The following is a 21,943-nucleotide window of genomic DNA, read 5'->3' on the forward strand; positions in this document are numbered from 1 at the left end:
TAGGTTCATTTGTCCCATGTTTTATGTTATATATATAAATATATATTATTATATGATATATTACATATATTATTTTTAATATTTTTCTACATTATGGTTTATTACATAATATTGAAATAGCTCCCTATGGTATCCAGTAGGACCTCATTGTTTCCTATTTATTTTTTATTGAAGCATAGTTGATTTACAATGTTGTGCTAATTATGGCTGTACAGAAAAGTCACCCAGTCATACACATATATACTTTTTTTTCTATTATCTTCAATCTTGTTTTATCCCAAGAGATTGGATATAGTTACCTTTGGTATACAGAATGATTTCATTGCTTATCCATTATAAATGTAATAGTTTGCATCCACTAACCACAAACTCCCAGTCTATCTCTCTTCTTTCCCCTCCCCCTTGGCAACCACAAGTCTGTCCTCTATGTCTGTGAGTATATGTTCTGTAGATAGCTCCATTTGTTCAATATTTTAGGTTCCACATATAATTGTTATCATATGGTATTTGTCTATCTCTTTCTGACTTACTTGACTTAGTACTAGAATCTCTAGCTGCATCCATGTTGCTGCAAATGGCATTATTTTGTAATTCTTAAGGCTAAATTGTATTCCATTGTGTATATGTATTTTTCTTCATCTTTATTTTTTATTAGAGTATAGGTGAATTACAGTGTTTTGTCAATTTCTGCTGTACAGCATAGTGATCCAGATCCACTCATATATATATATATATATATATATATATATATATATATATATATATATTCTTTTTCTCATACCATCTTTCATCATATTCTACCCCAAGAGATTGGACATTGTTCCCTTTGCTGTACAGTAAGACCTCTTTGCCCATCCATTCTAAATGTAATAGTTTGCATCTACTAACCCCAAACTCCCTATGTATCCAAATTCTTCCCCCTGGCAATCACAAGTCTGTTCTCTATGTCCGTGAATCTGTTTCTGTTTTGTAGATAGGTTAATTTGTGCCATATTTTATATTCCACATATAAGGGCTATCTATGGTATTTGTATTTCTCTTTCTGACTTACTTCACTTAGTTATGAGAATCTCTAGTTGCATCCATGTTACTGCAAATGGCATTGTTTTGTCCTTTTTTTATGGTGAGTAGTGTTTCATGTATATATTCAGCAAATATTCTTAATTAATTCATCTACTGATGGACATTTATGTTGTTTTCATATCTTTGCTATTGTGAATGCTGCTGCAATGAACATAGAGGTGCATGTATCTTTCTGAGTTATAGAATTGTCCAGGTATATGCCCAGGAGTGGGATTACTGGACCATATGGTTGTTCTATATTTAGTTTTCTGAGGAACCTCCATACTGTTTTACATAGTGGTGTATCAATATACATTCCCACCAGAGTATAGGAGTGTTCCCTTTTCTCTACACCCTCTCCAACATTTTTTATTTGTTGACTTGTTAATGATGGCCATTCTGACTGGTGTGAAGTGGTACCTCATTGTAGCTTTGATTTGTATTTCTCTAATAATCTGTGAAGTTGAGCATTTTTCTCATGTGCCTGTTGGCCACCTGAATGTCTTCTTTGGAGAAATGTCTACTTACATTTTTTGTCCATTTTTTGAGCTGTTTTGTGTTGCTAATGTTGAGTTGCATGAGTTGTATATATATTTTAAAAACTAAGCTGTTGTTGGTTGCATCATTAGCAAAGATGTCCTCCCATTCTGTGGTTTGTCATTTCATTTTTTTTAAGCTTTCCTTTGTTGTGCAAAATATTTTGAGCTTAGTTAGGTCCCATTGGTTTATATTTGTTTATATTTTCATTATTCAAGGAGATGGATCAAACTAGATGTCTTTGCAATTTATGTCAAAGAGTGTTCTGCCTATGTTTTCCTCTAGGAATTTTATACTATATGGCCTTATATTTAGATATTTCATCCATTTTGAATTTATTTTTGTGTGTGATATTACAGAGTGTTCTAATTTCACTCTTTTACATCTAGCTTTGCAGCTTTCCCAGCACCACTTATTGAAGAGACTGTCTTTTCTTTACTGTATGTTCTTGCCTTCTTTGTCATAGATTAGTTGACCGTAGGTGGTTGGGTTTATTTCAAGGCTTTCTATGCTGCTCTTCTGATCTATATTTCTGTTTTTGTCCCAGTATCATACTGTCTTGATTACTGTAGCTTTGTAGTATAGTCTGAAGTCATCAGGCCTGATTCCTCCAGTTCCATTTTTCTTTTTCAATATTGCTTTGGCTAGTTGGGGTTTTTTGGAAGGTGAGTGACCCTGGAAATGCACCTGCCCCCATGCCTACTGAGAGGACTTCCATAAACTTCCCAGAAAAGGGAGGGACTGAGGGGAAAGTGTTTGTTCCCCATTGATACAGCAACTTCAGGGCTTCCCTGACAAAGGGAGGGAATCCAGGAGCAGCTGCTGAGGTTGCCAGCTATAGGAAACTGTACTGAGAACTGTCTGGTAATGGGAGACATTTTGGAAGCTGCTGCCACTCCCTCATTACAAGAGCAGTCATGTGAACAATGAACCACTGCCACCTCCCTCAAGGACCCCATCCCTAGCAGCCACTTGTCTCCAGGAGAGAGAGCATGACACTGCTGCTCTCCACATATACTCTGGGTATGCATGAGCCACCACCACACCTTAGAACTCTAGAGATGGGGAATAGTTGCTGCCTCTATACACCTGCTCTCAAGGGGACCACAAACAGAAATTTAGACAATATGAGACAACAAAGAAATAGCTTCAGACAAAGGAACAAGGTAAAAAAAAACACACAAAAAACAATTAAATGAAGAGGATATAGGCAATCTACCTGAAAAAGTATTCAGAGTGATGATAGTAAGGTATCAGAAAAATAATGGAGGCACAGATTAAGAAATTACCAGAAATATTTAAGAAATAGATAGAAGATTTAAAGAATAAATTATTATGAATAGCACAATATGTGAAATGAAAAATACACTAGGAGGAATCAATAGCAGGATAACAGAGGCAGAAGAAAGAATAAGTGAAATGGAAGAAAGAGTGGTATAAATCACTGTCACAGAAAAAAATAAAGAAAAATGAATTAAAAGAATTGAGGAAAGTCTAACAGACCTATTGGGCAACAATAAATGTACCAACATATGCATCATAGGGGTCCCAGAAGGAAAAGAGAGAAAGGGCCATAGAAAATATTTGAAGAGATTATAGCCAAAATCTTCCCATATAAGGGAAAGGAAACACTCAAGTTGAGGAAAGACAGAGAATCCCATGCAGGATAAATCCAAAGAGAAACACAGTAGACACATACCAAAACTAACAAAAATCAAATACAAAGAAAATAACTAAAATTCACAAGGGAAAAACTTACAAGGGAGCTGCCATACGCATAAAAGCTGATTATTTCAGCTGAAACTCTTCAAGAAAGAAGGGCGTGGCAAGATATATTCAAGGCAATGAAGGGGAAAAATCTAGAATCAAGAATACTCTACCCAGAAAGGCTCTCATTCAGGTATTTTGGAGAGATCAAAAGCTTTTCAGACGAGCAAAACTTAGGAGAATTCAGCATATCCAAGCCAGCTTTACAACAACTACTAAAGGGACTTTATGCTGGAAAGAAAGGGCCACAATTAGAAACATGAAAATTACAAAGGATAAAACTCACTGGTGAAGGCAAACATAATACAAAAGTAGGAACTCACCCACTGACAAATATGACATCAAAATCAGCATCATGAGAAAAGGAGAGGACAAATGCAGAATGCTGAAAATCTAATGGGGACCACAAACCAAAAAACTGCATAGACACACACATTAAAAAAGCAAACCAAATGCAACGCTAAAGATAGTCAGCAACCTAAGAATAGAGAAGAATAAAGGAAGGTAAGAAAAAACACCTAAAATAACAAATCCTAAATAAAGAAGAAAATAAGTAGAGACATATCCATATTTACATTGAATATAAGTGCATTAAATGCTCCAACCAAAAGACATGACTGGCTGAAGGGATACAAAAACAAGACTTGCATATGTGTTGTTTACATGAGATCTACTTCATACCTAACAAAACATACAGACTGAAAGTGAGGGAATGGAAGAAGATCTCACATGCAAATGCAAATCATAGAAAAGCAGAAGTATTACCAATATCAGACAAAACAGACTTTAAAATAAAGAAGGTAACAAGAGACAATGAAGGACACTACATAGTGATCAAAGGATCAATCCAAGAAGAGGATATAACAATTTTAAATATATATGCACCCAACATAGGAGCACCACAATATATAAAACAATGGCTAACACGCATAAAAGGAGAAAACAACAGTAAGACAATAATAGCAGTGAAATTTAACACCCCACTTACATCAATGGACAGGTCATCCAAAGAGAAAATGAACAAGGAATCACAGGCCTTAACTGACACCCTAGATCAGATAGACTTAACTGATATTTATAGAATATTCCATCCCAAAGCAGCAGAATATACATTCTTTGCAAGTGCACATGGAATATTTTCCAGGAGAGATCACATTTTGGGCCACAGATCAAGCCTTGGTAAATTTAAAAAAATGAAATTATATCAAGAATTTTCTCCAACCACAAAGCTATGAGATTAGAAATCAACCATGAGAAAATAAAACAGTGAAAATCACAAATTGCTGGAAGTTAAACAATATGCTACTAAACAACCAATGGATCACGGAAGAATTCAAAGAGGAAGTCAAAAGATACTTTGAGACAAATGACAACAATGACACAACCATCCAAAATCTATGGGTCACAGCAAAAGCTGTTCTGAGAGGGAAGTTTATAGCAATATAATCTTATCTCAGGAAACAAGAAAAATCTCAAATAAACCATCTTACTTTACACCTAAAGCAACTAGAGATTGAAGAACAAAGCCCAAAATTAGTAGGAGGAAAGAAATCATAAAGATCAGAGAAAAAATAAATGAGATAGAGACAAAACAATAGAGAAGATCAATGAATCCAGAAGTTGGTTCTCCAAAAAGATCAACAAAATTAATAAGCCTTTAGCCAGACTCACCAAGAAAAAAGGGAGAGGGCTACAATCAATAAAATTAGAAATGAAAAAGGAGAAATTAACCTTCTTTAAATGTTAGGTAGAATGCTCCTATGGATACATTTGGTGCAGGACTTTTATTTGGGGGAGTTTTTTGATTACTGATTCAATTTCAGTACTAGTAATCATTCTGTTTACAGTTTTTTCTTTCCAATTCAGACTAGGGAGGTTATACGTTTCTAGGAATTTATCCATTTCTTCCAGGTTGTTCACTTTATTGGCATACAATTGTGTGTAGACTTTTCTTTTTTTATTAAATAGTTAAGAGATTTTATTTTATTAGCTGTAATTACAGTGCTTGTCAAAATTAAAACTTAAAACAAGTACACAAAACAGTTGATTACTAGTCGTGTATTGAAAGCAGTAAGAGGTTCCATGACACTAAATAAACCAGTTCTGAGGTTTCCCCCAAGATAAAGTTTAATAGCTCCAGTTGCTACAAAAGAAAAAAGTAGAGGTTATAATTTTCAATGACAAATCTGACCCTTTCAGGCTGATGGAGTGAAAGGATATGTAGACAAGGGCTCCAAGGGGCTGGGGCTCTGGGATGACCACCCCTGCTCCTGCTGGTGAGACCTCAGAAAGCTAGGAGCAGGCAAGCAAGGGGACTGCAGCCAGAGTGTTCCAACCAAAGTACCCATGATGACCCAAGAAAAAGCTGGGGTTCTTCTAAGAGGTCTGAGTGTGGTGGCTGAAGCCTTTTGTCCATCTCATTGGCTGCTGTGTAAGCACAAATACAAGCACAAATGCAATGTGGTCTTTGATGACCTGAGACAGTGTGAATCACAGGGATCCCACTGTGACCATCCAGAATGAGTCATGGCAGGTTTTGCCCTGTTTCATGTTCCCAATGGGAAACAGACCACTGGTGGACTGGACTCAGGCCATTACTGCAGAACCTACACTAGGCATATTTCTCCCTTCTGTGTGTTCTCCTTATCTTGTATTTGTAACTATTTTTTAAAAATGCACTGAGTTTGGGTTAAAAACCAACAACCAAAATGATCTCAACACAGAGCTAAAGCTCATAGGAGAAAGATTGGACCTGTCTGGAACAGTAACTTCTAGATGCCTAAAATCCCTTTTCAATACTAGCAGTGGGTTGATTTTCTTTTTACAATAAAAAAAAAGCTAAGTAATATTGCATGGTAGTACCAGAAACTGCCTCATTTGAAACAAAAACTATTTACATTAAACAGCTCAGTTGCAGGCTGTGTCTACACATTTTCAGCATGGTGAAACATATTGTGACCCACCATGGAGACAGATTCTGGCACACACACCACAGGGGCATGTTTGCCACATGAGAGTAAAGTGAAGGTAGAAGGAGGGAGTGAGGGGAGAGAGGTACAGCTCACTTCTTGTTCCACAGCTGAATGGATAGCCAGTCCAGTCCCTTATAGAACTCATCCTTGCTAGTGGCACAGGTAGCCTGAATGTACCAGTTCCTGTGGTGCAGAGGGTATAGGCCCAGCTTGTCAGGGATCTTGGCTGCATTCATGGCATTGGGGAGGTCATGTTTGTTAGCAAACACAAGGAGAACAGTGTCCCTGAGTTAATCTTCTGTCAGCATCCTCATGAGCTCCTCTTTGTCTTCGTTCACACACTCCCATTACCATGAACCATAAGATGAGCCCTTGCGTGTTCTGGAAGTAGCGGCACCACAGAGGCTGGATCTTGTCCTGGCTGCTCATGTCCCACCTGGTGAAGCTTATGTTCTTGTACTCCACAGTCTCCACGTAGAAGCCTATAGTGGGAATTATGGTCACAATTTCACCCAGCCCCAGTTTGTACAGGATGGTGGTCTTTCCTGAAGCATCTAGGCCCGCCATGAGAACGCGCATTTCTTTCTCGTCAAAAAAGCCCTCGAAGAGGTTTCCAAAGATATTCCCCATGCTGTATACTGGTGGGAGCAGCTCTGTCCAGAGAAACCCTCCACCCTGCACTGTTGCTGCTGAGGCAGGCGTTGGTTTCACTCCCTCAAAATAGTGGCTCTGATGGCGAACACCTCAGTAGAATTTTATTACCTGAATTTCTGAGATATCTGTTGTAACTCTTCCTCTTTCACTTCTAATTTTTATTTAGGCCCTCTTTCTTTTTTTGCTTGATAAGTCTGGATAAAAGTTTACCAATTTTATCTTTTCAAGAAACCATCTTTAATTCCATTTGTTTTTTATATTGTTTTTTGTCTCATTTTATTTATTTGCATTCTGAATTTCATTACTGCTTTCCTTATATTACATTTGGGCTTTGTTTTTTCCTTATCCCTTTTGTGTAAAGTTAGGTTATTTATTTGAGTTTTTCTTTTTTCTTTTTTTTCCTATGTAGGCTTATATTGCTATGTACTTTCCCCTTAGAATGGCTTTTGCTTCATCTCATAGATTTTGGGTAGATGTGTTGTTATTTTCTTTAAAAGTTTTTATTATTATTAATTTAATAGTTATTTCCCATTTTCATTCATCTCAAGGTATTTTAGGGTTTCCTATTTGATTTCTTCATTGACTCATTGGTTTTCTATTTTTTTTTTTTTTTATGGCCACATGTTGTCATATGGAAGTTCCCTGGCCAGGGGTTGAATTGGAGCCACAGCTGGGCCCTCCACCACAGCCATGGCAACACTGTATTTGAGCTGCATCTGTGAACTGTGCTGCAGCTTACAGCAACTCTGGAGGCTTAATCCACTGATTAAGGCCAGGGAGTGAACCAACATCATTACAGAGACAACATTTTGTCCTTATCTCACTGAAACACAACCGGGGCTCCAACCCACTGGATTTTTAGTAGCATGTTGCTTAGTTTCTACATTTCCCCCAGTTTTTCTCCCTATAAATAATTTCTAGTTTCATACTGTTGTAGTTGAAAAACATGCTTGATAAAATTTCAGCAGTGAAATTTATTAAGATTTATTTTGTGGCCTATAATGTGATTTATTCTGGAGAATTAACCTGTGCATTTGAAAAGAATGTATATTCTGCAGTTTTTAGATGAAATATTCTGTAGATATCTGTTAAGCCATCTGGTCTAATGTATCATTTAAGGTCATTGTTTCCTTTTTGATTGTTTATTTGAATGCTCTCCCCAAAATGTAAAAGGGATATAAAAGTCCCCTATTTTGTTGTTTTACTGTCAAATTCTCCCATTATTTTCTTCAAATATTTGCTTTATATATGTGTCAGGTTCCATGTGAGATCAATATGTTTATAATGGTAATATATTCTTCATGGAGTAACCACCTTATCATCATGTACTGTCCCTTCTTTGTTTTTTGTTATAGACAGAGTTTTAGAGTCTATTTTGTCTGATATAAGTATTGCTAAACTAGCTTTCTTTTCATTTCCATTTAACATAATTTTCTATCCTTTTATTTTCAGTCTGTGTGTAGTTCTTTTTAAAATTTTTTTTAAAAGTTCTATAATTTCTATTATAGTTGATTTACAGTGCTCTGCCAATTTCTGCTGTACAGTAAAGTGACCCAATTATACATCCATATACATTATTTTTCTCATGTTATCCTTCATCATGTTCCATCACAAGTGACTAGATATAGTTCCCAGTGCTATACAACAGGATCTCATTGCTTATCCACTCCAAAAGCAATAGTTTGCATCTACTAACCACAAATTCCAGTCCATCCCAATCCCTCCCCCTCCCGCTTGGCAACCACAAGTCTGTTCTCCATGTATATGAGTTTGTTTCTTTTCTGCAAATAGTTTCAATTGTGCTATATATTAGATTACAGATATAAGTGATATTATATGGTAGTTGTCTTTCTCTTTCTAACTTGCTTCACTTAGTATGAGAGTCTCTAGTTCCATCCATGTTGCTGCAAATAGCATTATCTTGTTATTTTTTTATGGCTGAGTAGTGTTCCATTGTAAATATGTACCACATCTTCTTAATCCTTTTATCTGTCAATGGGCATTTTGGATGTTTCCATGTCTTGGCTCTTGTGAATAGTGCTGCAATGAACATACAGGTGCATGTGTCTTTTTCAAGGAAAGTTTTCTCTGGGTATATGCCCAGGAGTGGGATTGCTGGGTCATATGGTAGTTCTCTATTGCATTTTCTGAGGTACATCCATACTGTTTTCCATAGTGGTTGTAACAATATACATTCCCCCCAGCACTGTCAGAGGATCCCCTTTTCTCCACACCTTATCCAGCATTTGTTGTTTGTGGACTTATTAATGATGGCCAATCTGACTGGTGTGAGGTGGTACCTCATAGTAGTTTTGATTTGCATTTCTCTAATAATCAGTTATGTTGAGCATTGTTTCAAGTGCTTGTTGGCCGTCTGTATATCTTCTTTGGAGAAATGTCTATTCAGGTCTTTTGCCCATTTTTCAACTGGGTTGTTGGCTTTTTTTTCTGTTGAGTTGTATAAGTCGTTTGTATATTTTAGAGATTAAACCCTTGTCAGTTGCACCATTTGAAACTATTTTCTCCCATTCTGTAAGTTGTCTTTTTTCTATGCTTTGCTTTGCTGTGCAAAAGCTTGTCAATCTGATTAGGCCCCATTGGTTTATTTTTGCTTTTATTTCTGTTGCCTTAGGAGACTGACCTGAGAAAACATTTGTAAGGTTGATGTCAGAGAAATGTTTTGCCTGTGTTCTTTTCTAGGCTTTTGATAGTGTCTTGTCTTACATTAAAGTTTTTAAACCATTTTGAGTTTATTTTTGTGCATGATGTAAGGGTGTGTTCCAGTTTCTTGGATTTACATGCAGCTGTCCAGTTTTCCCGGCACCACTTGCTAAAAAGACTCTCTTTTTCCCATTTCATGCTCTTGCCTCCTTTGTCAAAGATTAATTGGCCATGGGTGTCGGGGTTTATTTCTGGGTTCTCTGTTCTGTTCCATTGGTCTGTTTTGGTACCAGTACCACACTGTCTCGATGACTGGCTTTATAGTATTGCCTGAAGTCTGGGAGAGTTATGCATCCTGCTTGGTGTTCATTCCTCAGGATTGCTTTGGCAATTCTGGGTCTTCTGTGGTTCCATATAAATTTTTGGCTTGTTGTTTTAGTTCTGTGAAAGATGTCATGGGTAATCTGATAGGAATTGCATTGAATCTGTAGATAGCTTTGGGGAGTATGGCCATTTTTACAATATTAATTTTTCCAACCCAGGAACGTGGAATATCTTTCCATTTCTTTACATCTTCTTTAATTTCCTTGACTAATGTTTTATAGTTCTCAGCATATAAGAAGTCTTTCACCTCTTTGGTCAGGTTTATTCCCAGGTATTTGATTTTTTGGGGTGCGTTTTCAGAAGGTATTGTATTTATTATTCCTTTTCTAATATTTCATTGTTAGTACACAGAAATGCAACTGATTTCTGAATGTTAATCTTATATCCTGCTACTTTGCTGAATTTGTTGATCAGTTGGAGTAGTTTTTGTGTTGAGTCATTAGGTTTTTCTCTATATAGTATCATGTCATTTGCATACAGCGCCAATTTTACCTCTTCTCTTCCAATTTGGATACCTTTTATTTCTTTTGTTTTTCTGATTGCTGTGGCTAGGACTTCCAGTACTATGTTGAGTAAAAGTGGTGAGAGTGGGCATCCTTGTCTTGTTCCAGAATTTAGTGAGAAGGCTTTCAGCTTTACTCCATTGAGTATTATATTGTCTGTGGGTTTGTCATAAATGGATTTTTAATGTTAAAAATTGTTCCCTCTATACTCACTTTGATAAGAGTTTTGATCATGAATGGATGTTGGACTTTGTCAAATGCTTTTTTGGCATCTATTGAGATGATCATGTGGTTTTTCACTTTTCTTTTGTTAATGTGCTGTATGATGTTGATTGATTTGCATATGTTGAGCCATCCTTGTGCATCTGGGATGAATCCCACTTGGTCGTGGTGTACGATCTCTTTTATATGTTGTGGGATTCGGCTGGGTAAATTTTGTTGAAAATTTTTGCGTCTATGTTCATCAAAGATATTGGTCGATAGTTTTCTTTTTTGGTGGTATCTTTGTATGGTTTTGGAATTAGGGTGATGGTGGCATCGTAGAATGTCTTTGGGGGTGTTCCTTCTTTTTCAACATTTTGGAACACCAAGGAGGATAGGTATAAGTTTCTCTTTGTATGTTTGGTAGAAGTTGGCTGTGAAGCCATCTGGGTCCTGGAATTTTACTCACAGGAGGTGTTTTTATTACATATTCAATTACATTTCTAGTGATTGGTCTGTTCAGTTGATCTATTTCGTCTTTTTTTTTTCATTGAATTGTATATATTTTTTTATTTTTTATGATTTTTATTTTTTGTCCATTATAGCCAGTTTACAGTGTTCTGTCAGTTTTCTGTTGTACAGCATGGTGACTCAGTTACACATTCATGTACACATTCTTTTTTCTCACATCTTCATGCTCCATCATAAGTGCCTAGACATAGTTCTCAGTGCTACACAGCAGGATCTCACTGGTAATCCATTCCAAAGGCAATAGTATGCATCTATTAACCCCTAGCACCCCAACCATCCCACTCCCTCCCCCTCCCCCTCGGCAACCACAAGTCTATTCTCCAAGTCCATGAGTTTCTTTTCTGTAGTAAGGTTCATTTGTGCCCCATATTAGATTCCAGATATAAGTGATATCATATGGTATTTGTCTTTCTCTTTCTGACTTACTTCACTCAGTATGAGAGTCTCTAGTTCCATCCATGTTCCTGCAAATGGCATTTTGTTCTTTTTTATGGCTGAGTAGTATTCCATTGTGTACATATACCACACCTTCCTAATCCAATCATCTGTCATGGGCATTTGGGTTGTTTCCATGTCTTGGCTATTGTGAATAGTGCCACAATGAACACGCGGGTGTATGTGTCTTTTTCAAGGAAAGTTTTGTCCGGATACATGCCCAAGAGTGGGATTGCTGGGTCATAAGGTAGTTGTATGTATAGTTCCCTAAGATACCTCCAACGTGTTCTCCATAGTGGTTGTATCAGCTTACATTCCCACCAAAAGTGCAGGAGGGTTCCCTTTTCTCCACATCCTCTCCAGCATTTCTTTTTTGTGGACTTATTAACTATTGCCATTCTGAGTGGTGTGAGGTGGTATCTCATGGTAGTTTTGATTTGCATGCTTAATGACTTAAATATAAGATAAGACACCATCAAACTCCTGGAAGAGAACACAGGCAAATCATTCTCTGGCATCAGCCTTACAAATGTTTTCTCAGGTCAGTCTCCCAAAGCAACTGAAATAAAAGCAGAAATACACCAGTGGGACATAATCAAACTGACAAGCTTTTGCACAGCAAAGGAAACAAACAAACAGAAGAAAAAACACAAAAGGATAACTTACAGAGTGGGAGAAAATAGTTTCAAATGGTGCAACTGACAAGGGCTTAATCTCTAAAATATACAAACAACTTATAACAGCAAAAAAACCTAACAACCCAATTCAAAAATGGGCAAAAGACCTGAATAGACATTTCTCCAAGGAAGATATACAGATGGCCAACAAGCACATGAAAAAATGCTCAACATCACTGATTATTAGTGAGATGATCTATTTCTTCTTGATTCAGTTTTGGAGGCCGTAAGTCTTTAAAAAGTTGTCCATTTCTTCTAGCTTGTCAAATATGTTGGCATATAATTGTTCATTGTACTCTTTTTTTTTGTATTTCTGCTGTATGCATTGTTGTTTCTCCTTTTTCATTTCTTATTTTGTTTATTTGGGTGTTTTCTCGCCTCTTATTGGTGCATCTGGCCAGAGGTTTGTCAATTTTGCTTACCTTTTCAAAGAACCAGCTCTTGGTTTTATTGATTTTTTTCTATTGTTCTTTGAATCTGTTGTCTTCTTGGTTTTCTGTCTAGAGAATCTGTCCATTGATGTGACTGCAGTATTACAATATCCTACTATTATTGTATTCCCATCAGTTTATCCTTTTATGTCTGTTAGTATTTGTTGTATATATCTGGGTGCTCCTATGTTAGGGGTATATATATATTGGCAATTGTAATATCCTCTTCTTGAATGGATTCTTTTACCATTAAATAGTGGCCTTCTTTGTCTTTCTTTATGGTTTCACTTTAAAGTCTATTTTGTCTGATATGAGTATTGTAATTCCTTTTTTGTCTCTTCCATTGGCATCAAATATCTTTTCCCATCCCTTCCCTTTCAGTTTATATAAGTCCTTTCCCTATTATGAGCCTCTTTTAATCAGCATATTGTAGGGTCTGGTTTTTATTAATCCCATCTGCCACTCTATGTCTTTTGATTGGAGCATTCAGTCTATTGACTTTTAACGTAATTATTTTAAATGTGTATTTATTACCATTTTAAACCTTGTCTTCCTTTTGATTATGTGTTTCTCCTTTGTTCCTTTCTTTTTTTGTTGGATGATTTCATTTCATTTTATTCTTGTGCCCTCCTTTTTTTTTTTAGTAGTTGTGAATGTATTTTTTGGTTTTGATTTGTGGTTGCCCTGTTTTTCAAGTCTGTTCCCCTCTTCTTATATCTGCTTGCTTTAGCCTCATCGTCATATATGCTCACATCCTGAAAAAAAAATTCTACTTTTTCTTACTTTCCTTACACATATTTATTATATTGATGTCCCCCCCCCTTTTTTTTTAACATTTTCATGTTTATTCTTTACTGTTACTTTTCTTTATCCTTGCTTTAACACTAGGATTTTTTTCTTTTTCTTTTTCCTTTTAGATCTGTATACAGGCTTATTTAAGTGCTTACTTTCCAATTGTGATTTCCTCTGTCTTACTACTTCTTACTTCTTTTTATTTAGAAGAGCTGCATCAGTATTTCTTTTACAAAATGGTTAGTATTGCTGTATCCTTTTAGTTTTTGTTTATTGGAAAAATTCTTTATCTTTTCCTTCTATTTTAAATGATATCTTTGTTGGGTAGAGTATTGTAGGCTGCAGATTTTTCCCTTTGAAGTGGAAGTGGCAGGGCATGTCATTCCCAGGGGAGTGAGAGGAACAATGGATGGTGCTTAGTTGCAGTGCCCTCCTTTGTACCGACCTCTGAGGCAACTAGGGCCATATGTGGTGCCTGTTCATGGACCCCTAGTGGTATTGTACCATGCCCATCTCTGGATGTTTTCCCCCACCACCTGTACACCATGGAAAAGCTGGCCCATCACACTTGGCCCATGTAGGAGGCCCTTCCACCTCTAGCCTATGTAAGAGGAGCCCATCCCCCATTGCCTGTGTAAGAAGCACCTAGCTACCTGTAGCTCCACCCTCTGAGAATCCCTGAGTGCTCAGAGAAAGATATTACTACAGCAGTCCAACCCTCCCCCTCTTGCCCTCCCCAACAATGGTGCCTTGCTTCTCCTGTGGGTCCAATCCTCCTCCCAGGTTTCCTTGGCTGTGGCACTGTGCTCCCCAACCCCCGGTGCTCTCTAGCCCTTAGGTTGTCTCCACACAACCAACCCTAGTATTCTCCCTGGAACTAACCACTGGAGCCTAAGTCTCAGTGACCAGCCCCCTTATGAATGTCTCAGGCTGTGGCATGCCGGGAGATGGTACTGATGATTTGTGCAGCTCTCTCCGTTTTGCCCTCCTCAATCCAGCTGCTATGCTTTTCTCCACGGATTTGCAGTTCCTCTATCTTGGTAGATCTCCACATAAGTTTGGTGGTTTCCCAGGGTTTGGGTCCCTTTCCTCTTTCACAGCTCCCTCTCAGGAGTGCTAGTCCCATCTGTTTCCTTTTCTTTTTCTCTTTCTCGTTTTTTCCTTTTGTTCTACCCAGTTTCTTGCCCCTTTTGGTGGTTTAAGGTCTTCTGCCAGTGTTCATAGATATTCTGTGTGACTCACTCTACGTATAGATGGGGTTTTTTTGATGTGTTTGTGAGCGAAGTTGAATGCAACTTTTTACTCCCCCGCCATCCTGATTCTGCCCTCTCCTTCATACATGTTCTTATTTCTTCTTATCGCTTTCACTCTTTCTTTCTTTTTCTTCCTTCCTTCCTTCCTTTCTTTCTTTCTTTCTTTCTTTCTTTCTTTCTTTCTTTCTTTCTTTCTTTCTCTTTCTTTTTGCCTTTCTCATGGCATGCGTAAGTTCCTAGGCCATGGACAATATCCATGCCACAGCTGCAGCTTGCACCATAGCTGCAGCAATGCTAGATCCTTAACCTGCTGCACCACCAGGGAAATTCCATAGCTTTTACTTTTTCACTTAAAGAAGATCTATTCACATTTCTTATAGCATCATAGCATCAGTTTTCTGGCAATATATTCTTTTTCTTCTTCTTCTTTTTTTAAAACTGTGTCTCTCCTCTAATTCTGAATGTTAACCCTGCTGAGTAGAATGTCCTTTGCTGTAGTTGTTTTCCCTTTCACTTTAAATATCATTCCAATCCCCTTTGTCCAGCGAAGTTTCTGTTGAAAATCAACTCAGGAGTTCCCGTCGTGGCTCAGTGGTTAACGAATCTGACTAGGAACCATGAGGTTGCGGGTTCGGTCCCTGCCCTTGCTCAGTGGGTTAACGATCTGGCGTTGCCGTGAGCTGTGGTGTAGGTTGCAGACGCGGCTCGGATCCCGCGTTGCTGTGGCTCTGGCGTAGGCCGGTGGCTACAGCTCCGATTCGACCCCTAGCCTGGGAACCTCCATATGCCGTGGGAGCGGCCCAAGAAATAGCAACAACAACAACAACAAAAGACAAAAAAAAAAGAAAAAAAAAAGAAAATAAGTGTTGGTGATAATGTGGGGAAACTTTAACAGCTTTGCACTGTTTGTAGGCATGTAAAATGATGTAGGTATCAAGGAAAAAAATATGGTACAGCTACAAAAATTTTTAAATAAAGTACCATACAATCCAGTAATTCTACTTCTGGGTATACACCGAAAAGAATTGAAACCAGGGTCTTGAAGAGATGTGACATAGCAGCATTATTCACAATAGCCAAGAGATGAAAGCAACCCAAGTGTCCATCAATTGATGAATAGATACGCATATACTGGAATATTACTCAGTCTTAAAAAGGAATTAAATTCAAGCATGTGATACAACATGACTTCACTTTCAAGACATTACACTAAGTAAAATAAGTTACAAAAAGATAAATGCTGTATGTTTCCACTTATATATGCCACCTAGAGTAGTCAAATTCACACATATAGAAAGTATAAGGATGATTGCCAGGGGCTGTAGGGAAAATGGAATGAAGAACTGTTCTTATACGGTACAGAGTTCCAATTTTGCAAGAGGAAAGTAAAAAGTTGGGAGTAAAAAGTTGCATTCAACTTCGCTCACAAACACATCAAAAAAACCCCATCTATACGTAGAGTGAGTCACACAGAATATCTATGAACACTGGCAGAAGACCTTAAACCACCAAAAGGGGCAAGAAACTGGGTAGAACAAAAGGAAAAAACGAGAAAGAGAAAAAGAAAAGGAAACAGATGGGACTAGCACTCCTGAGAGGGAGCTGTGAAAGAGGAAAGGGACCCAAACCCTGGGAAACCACCAAACTTATGTGGAGATCTACCAAGATAGAGGAACTGCAAATCCGTGGAGAAAAGCATAGCAGCTGGATTGAGGAGGGCAAAACGGAGAGAGCTGCACAAATCATCAGTACCATCTCCCGGCATGCCACAGCCTGAGACATTCATAAGGGGGCTGGTCACTGAGACTTAGGCTCCAGTGGTTAGTTCCAGGGAGAATACTAGGGTTGGTTGTGTGGAGACAACCTAAGGGCTAGAGAGCACCGGGGGTTGGGGAGCACAGTGCCACAGCCAAGGAAACCTGGGAGGAGGATTGGACCCACAGGAGAAGCAAGGCACCATTGTTGGGGAGGGCAAGAGGGGGAGGGTTGGACTGCTGTAGTAATATCTTTCTCTGAGCACTCAGGGATTCTCAGAGGGTGGAGCTACAGGTAGCTAGGTGCTTCTTACACAGGCAATGGGGGATGGGCTCCTCTTACATAGGCTAGAGGTGGAAGGGCCTCCTACATGGGCCAAGTGTGATGGGCCAGCTTTTCCATGGTGTACAGGTGGTGGGGGAAAACATCCAGAGATGGGCATGGTACAATACCACTAGGGGTCCATGAACAGGCACCACATATGGCCCTAGTTGCCTCAGAGGTCGGTACAAAGGAGGGCACTGCAACTAAGCACCATCCATTGTTCCTCTCACTCCCCTGGGAATGACATGCCCTGCCACTTCCACTTCAAAGGGAAAAATCTGCAGCCTACAATACTCTACCCAACAAAGATATCATTTAAAATAGAAGGAAAAGATAAAGAATTTTTCCAATAAACAAAAACTAAAAGGATACAGCAATACTAACCATTTTGTAAAAGAAATACTGATGCAGCTCTTCTAAATAAAAAGAAGTAAGAAGTAGTAAGACAGAGGAAATCACAATTGGAAAGTAAGCACTTAAATAAGCCTGTATACAGATCTAAAAGGAAAAAGAAAAAGAAAAAAATCCTAGTGTTAAAGCAAGGATAAAGAAAAGTAACAGTAAAGAATAAACATGAAAATGTTAAAAAAAAGGGGGGGGGACATCAATATAATAAATATGTGTAAGGAAAGTAAGAAAAAGTAGAATTTTTTTTTCAGGATGTGAGCATATATGACGATGAGGCTAAAGCAAGCAGATATAAGAAGAGGGGAACAGACTTGAAAAACAGGGCAACCACAAATCAAAACCAAAAAATACATTCACAACTACTAAAAAAAAAAAGGAGGGCACAAGAATAAAATGAAATGAAATCATCCAACAAAAAAAGAAAGGAACAAAGGAGAAACACATAATCAAAAGGAAGACAAGGTTTAAAATGGTAATAAATACACATTTAAAATAATTACGTTAAAAGTCAATAGACTGAATGCTCCAATCAAAAGACATAGAGTGGCAGATGGGATTAATAAAAACCAGACCCTACAATATGCTGATTAAAAGAGGCTCATAATAGGGAAAGGACTTATATAAACTGAAAGGGAAGGGATGGGAAAAGATATTTGATGCCAATGGAAGAGACAAAAAAGGAATTACAATACTCATATCAGACAAAATAGACTTTAAAGTGAAACCATAAAGAAAGACAAAGAAGGCCACTATTTAATGGTAAAAGAATCCATTCAAGAAGAGGATATTACAATTGCCAATATATATATACCCCTAACATAGGAGCACCCAGATATATACAACAAATACTAACAGACATAAAAGGATAAACTGATGGGAATACAATAATAGTAGGATATTGTAATACTGCAGTCACATCAATGGACAGATTCTCTAGACAGAAAACCAAGAAGACAACAGATTCAAAGAACAATAGAAAAAAATCAATAAAACCAAGAGCTGGTTCTTTGAAAAGGTAAGCAAAATTGACAAACCTCTGGCCAGATGCACCAATAAGAGGCGAGAAAACACCCAAATAAACAAAATAAGAAATGAAAAAGGAGAAACAACAATGCATACAGCAGAAATACAAAAAAAAAGAGTACAATGAACAATTATATGCCAACATATTTGACAAGCTAGAAGAAATGGACAACTTTTTAAAGACTTACGGCCTCCAAAACTGAATCAAGAAGAAATAGATCATCTCACTAATAATCAGTGATGTTGAGCATTTTTTCATGTGCTTGTTGGCCATCTGTATATCTTCCTTGGAGAAATGTCTATTCAGGTCTTTTGCCCATTTTTGAATTGGGTTGTTAGGTTTTTTTGCTGTTATAAGTTGTTTGTATATTTTAGAGATTAAGCCCTTGTCAGTTGCACCATTTGAAACTATTTTCTCCCACTCTGTAAGTTATCCTTTTGTGTTTTTTCTTCTGTTTGTTTGTTTCCTTTGCTGTGCAAAAGCTTGTCAGTTTGATTATGTCCCACTGGTGTATTTCTGCTTTTATTTCAGTTGCTTTGGGAGACTGACCTGAGAAAACATTTGTAAGGCTGATGCCAGAGAATGATTTGCCTGTGTTCTCTTCCAGGAGTTTGATGGTGTCTTATCTTATATTTAAGTCATTAAGCATGCAAATCAAAACTACCATGAGATACCACCTCACACCACTCAGAATGGCAATAGTTAATAAGTCCACAAAAAAGAAATGCTGGAGAGGATGTGGAGAAAAGGGAACCCTCCTGCACTTTTGGTGGGAATGTAAGCTGATACAACCACTATGGAGAACACGTTGGAGGTATCTTAGGGAACTATACATACAACTACCTTATGACCCAGCAATCCCACTCTTGGGCATGTATCCGGACAAAACTTTCCTTGAAAAAGACACATACACCCGCGTGTTCATTGTGGCACTATTCACAATAGCCAAGACATGGAAACAACCCAAATGCCCATGACAGATGATTGGATTAGGAAGGTGTGGTATATGTACACAATGGAATACTACTCAGCCATAAAAAAGAACAAAATGCCATTTGCAGGAACATGGATGGAACTAGAGACTCTCATACTGAGTGAAGTAAGTCAGAAAGAGAAAGACAAATACCATATGATATCACTTATATCTGGAATCTAATATGGGGCACAAATGAACCTTACTACAGAAAAGAAACTCATGGACTTGGAGAATAGACTTGTGGTTGCCGAGGGGGAGGGGGAGGGAGTGGGATGGTTGGGGTGCTAGGGGTTAATAGATGCATACTATTGCCTTTGGAATGGATTACCAGTGAGATCCTGCTGTGTAGCACTGAGAACTATGTCTAGGCACTTATGATGGAGCATGAAGATGTGAGAAAAAAGAATGTGTACATGAATGTGTAACTGAGTCACCATGCTGTACAACAGAAAACTGACAGAACACTGTAAACTGGCTATAATGGACAAAAAATAAAAATCATAAAAAATAAAAAAATATATACAATTCAATGAAAAAAAAAGACGAAATAGATCAACTGAACAGACCAATCACTAGAAATGTAATTGAATATGTAATAAAAACACCTCCTGTGAGTAAAATTCCAGGACCCAGATGGCTTCACAGCCAACTTCTACCAAACATACAAAGAGAAACTTATACCTATCCTCCTTGGTGTTCCAAAATGTTGAAAAAGAAGGAACACCCCCAAAGACATTCTACGATGCCACCATCACCCTAATTCCAAAACCATACAAAGATACCACCAAAAAAGAAAACTATCGACCAATATCTTTGATGAACATAGACGCAAAAATTTTCAACAAAATTTACCCAGCCGAATCCCACAACATATAAAAGAGATCGTACACCACGACCAAGTGGGATTCATCCCAGATGCACAAGGATGGCTCAACATATGCAAATCAATCAACATCATACAGCACATTAACAAAAGAAAAGTGAAAAACCACATGATCATCTCAATAGATGCCAAAAAAGCATTTGACAAAGTCCAACATCCATTCATGATCAAAACTCTTATCAAAGTGAGTATAGAGGGAACAATTTTTAACATTAAAAATCCATTTATGACAAACCCACAGACAATATAATACTCAATGGAGTAAAGCTGAAAGCCTTCTCACTAAATTCTGGAACAAGACAAGGATGCCCACTCTCACCACTTTTACTCAACATAGTACTGGAAGTCCTAGCCACAGCAATCAGAAAAACAAAAGAAATAAAAGGTATCCAAATTGGAAGAGAAGAGGTAAAATTGGCGCTGTATGCAAATGACATGATACTATATAGAGAAAAACCTAATGACTCAACACAAAAACTACTCCAACTGATCAACAAATTCAGCAAAGTAGCAGGATATAAGATTAACATTCAGAAATCAGTTGCATTTCTGTGTACTAACAATGAAATATTAGAAAAGGAATAATAAATACAATACCTTCTGAAAACGCACCCCAAAAAATCAAATACCTGGGAATAAACCTGACCAAAGAGGTGAAAGACTTCTTATATGCTGAGAACTATAAAACATTAGTCAAGGAAATTAAAGAAGATGTAAAGAAATGGAAAGATATTCCACGTTCCTGGGTTGGAAAAATTAATATTGTAAAAATGGCCATACTCCCCAAAGCTATCTACAGATTCAATGCAATTCCTATCAGATTACCCATGACATCTTTCACAGAACTAAAACAAACAAGCCAAAAATTTATATGGAACCACAGAAGACCCAGAATTGCCAAAGCAATCCTGAGGAATGAACACCAAGCAGGATGCATAACTCTCCCAGACTTCAGGCAATACTATAAAGCCAGTCATCGAGACAGTGTGGTACTGGTACCAAAACAGACCAATGGAACAGAACAGAGAACCCAGAAATAAACCCCGACACCCATGGCCAATTAATCTTTGACAAAGGAGGCAAGAGCATGAAATGGGAAAAAGAGAGTCTTTTTAGCAAGTGGTGCCGGGAAAACTGGACAGCTGCATGTAAATCCAAGAAACTGGAACACACCCTTACATCATGCACAAAAATAAACTCAAAATGGTTTAAAAACTTTAATGTAAGACAAGACACTATCAAAAGCCTAGAAAAGAACACAGGCAAAACATTCTCTGACATCAACCTTACAAATGTTTTCTCAGGTCAGTCTCCTAAGGCAACAGAAATAAAAGCAAAAATAAACCAATGGGGCCTAATCAGATTGACAAGCTTTTGCACAGCAAAGCAAAGCATAGAAAAAAGACAACTTACAGAATGGGAGAAAATAGTTTCAAATGGTGCAACTGACAAGGGTTTAATCTCTAAAATATACAAACGACTTATACAACTCAACAGAAAAAAAAGCCAACAACCCAGTTGAAAAATGGGCAAAAGACCTGAATAGACATTTCTCCAAAGAAGATATACAGACGGCCAACAAGCACTTGAAACAATGCTCAACATAACTGATTATTAGAGAAATGCAAATCAAAACTACTATGAGGTACCACCTCACACCAGTCAGATTGGCCATCATTAATAAGTCCACAAACAACAAATGCTGGATAAGGT

The 21,943-nt window shown here is 37.6% G+C and overlaps 1 pseudogene; it reads right to left on the reverse strand.

Annotated features, from left to right (window-relative positions):
* Positions 1-6,427: 6,427 nt before the first annotated feature.
* LOC125118905 (ADP-ribosylation factor 1-like) lies at positions 6,428-6,968 on the reverse strand (annotated as a pseudogene).
* Positions 6,969-21,943: the final 14,975 nt, after the last annotated feature.

The sequence above is a fragment of the Phacochoerus africanus genome, chromosome X (genome assembly GCF_016906955.1).
Source record: "Phacochoerus africanus isolate WHEZ1 chromosome X, ROS_Pafr_v1, whole genome shotgun sequence".
Taxonomy (NCBI): Eukaryota; Metazoa; Chordata; class Mammalia; order Artiodactyla; family Suidae; genus Phacochoerus; species Phacochoerus africanus.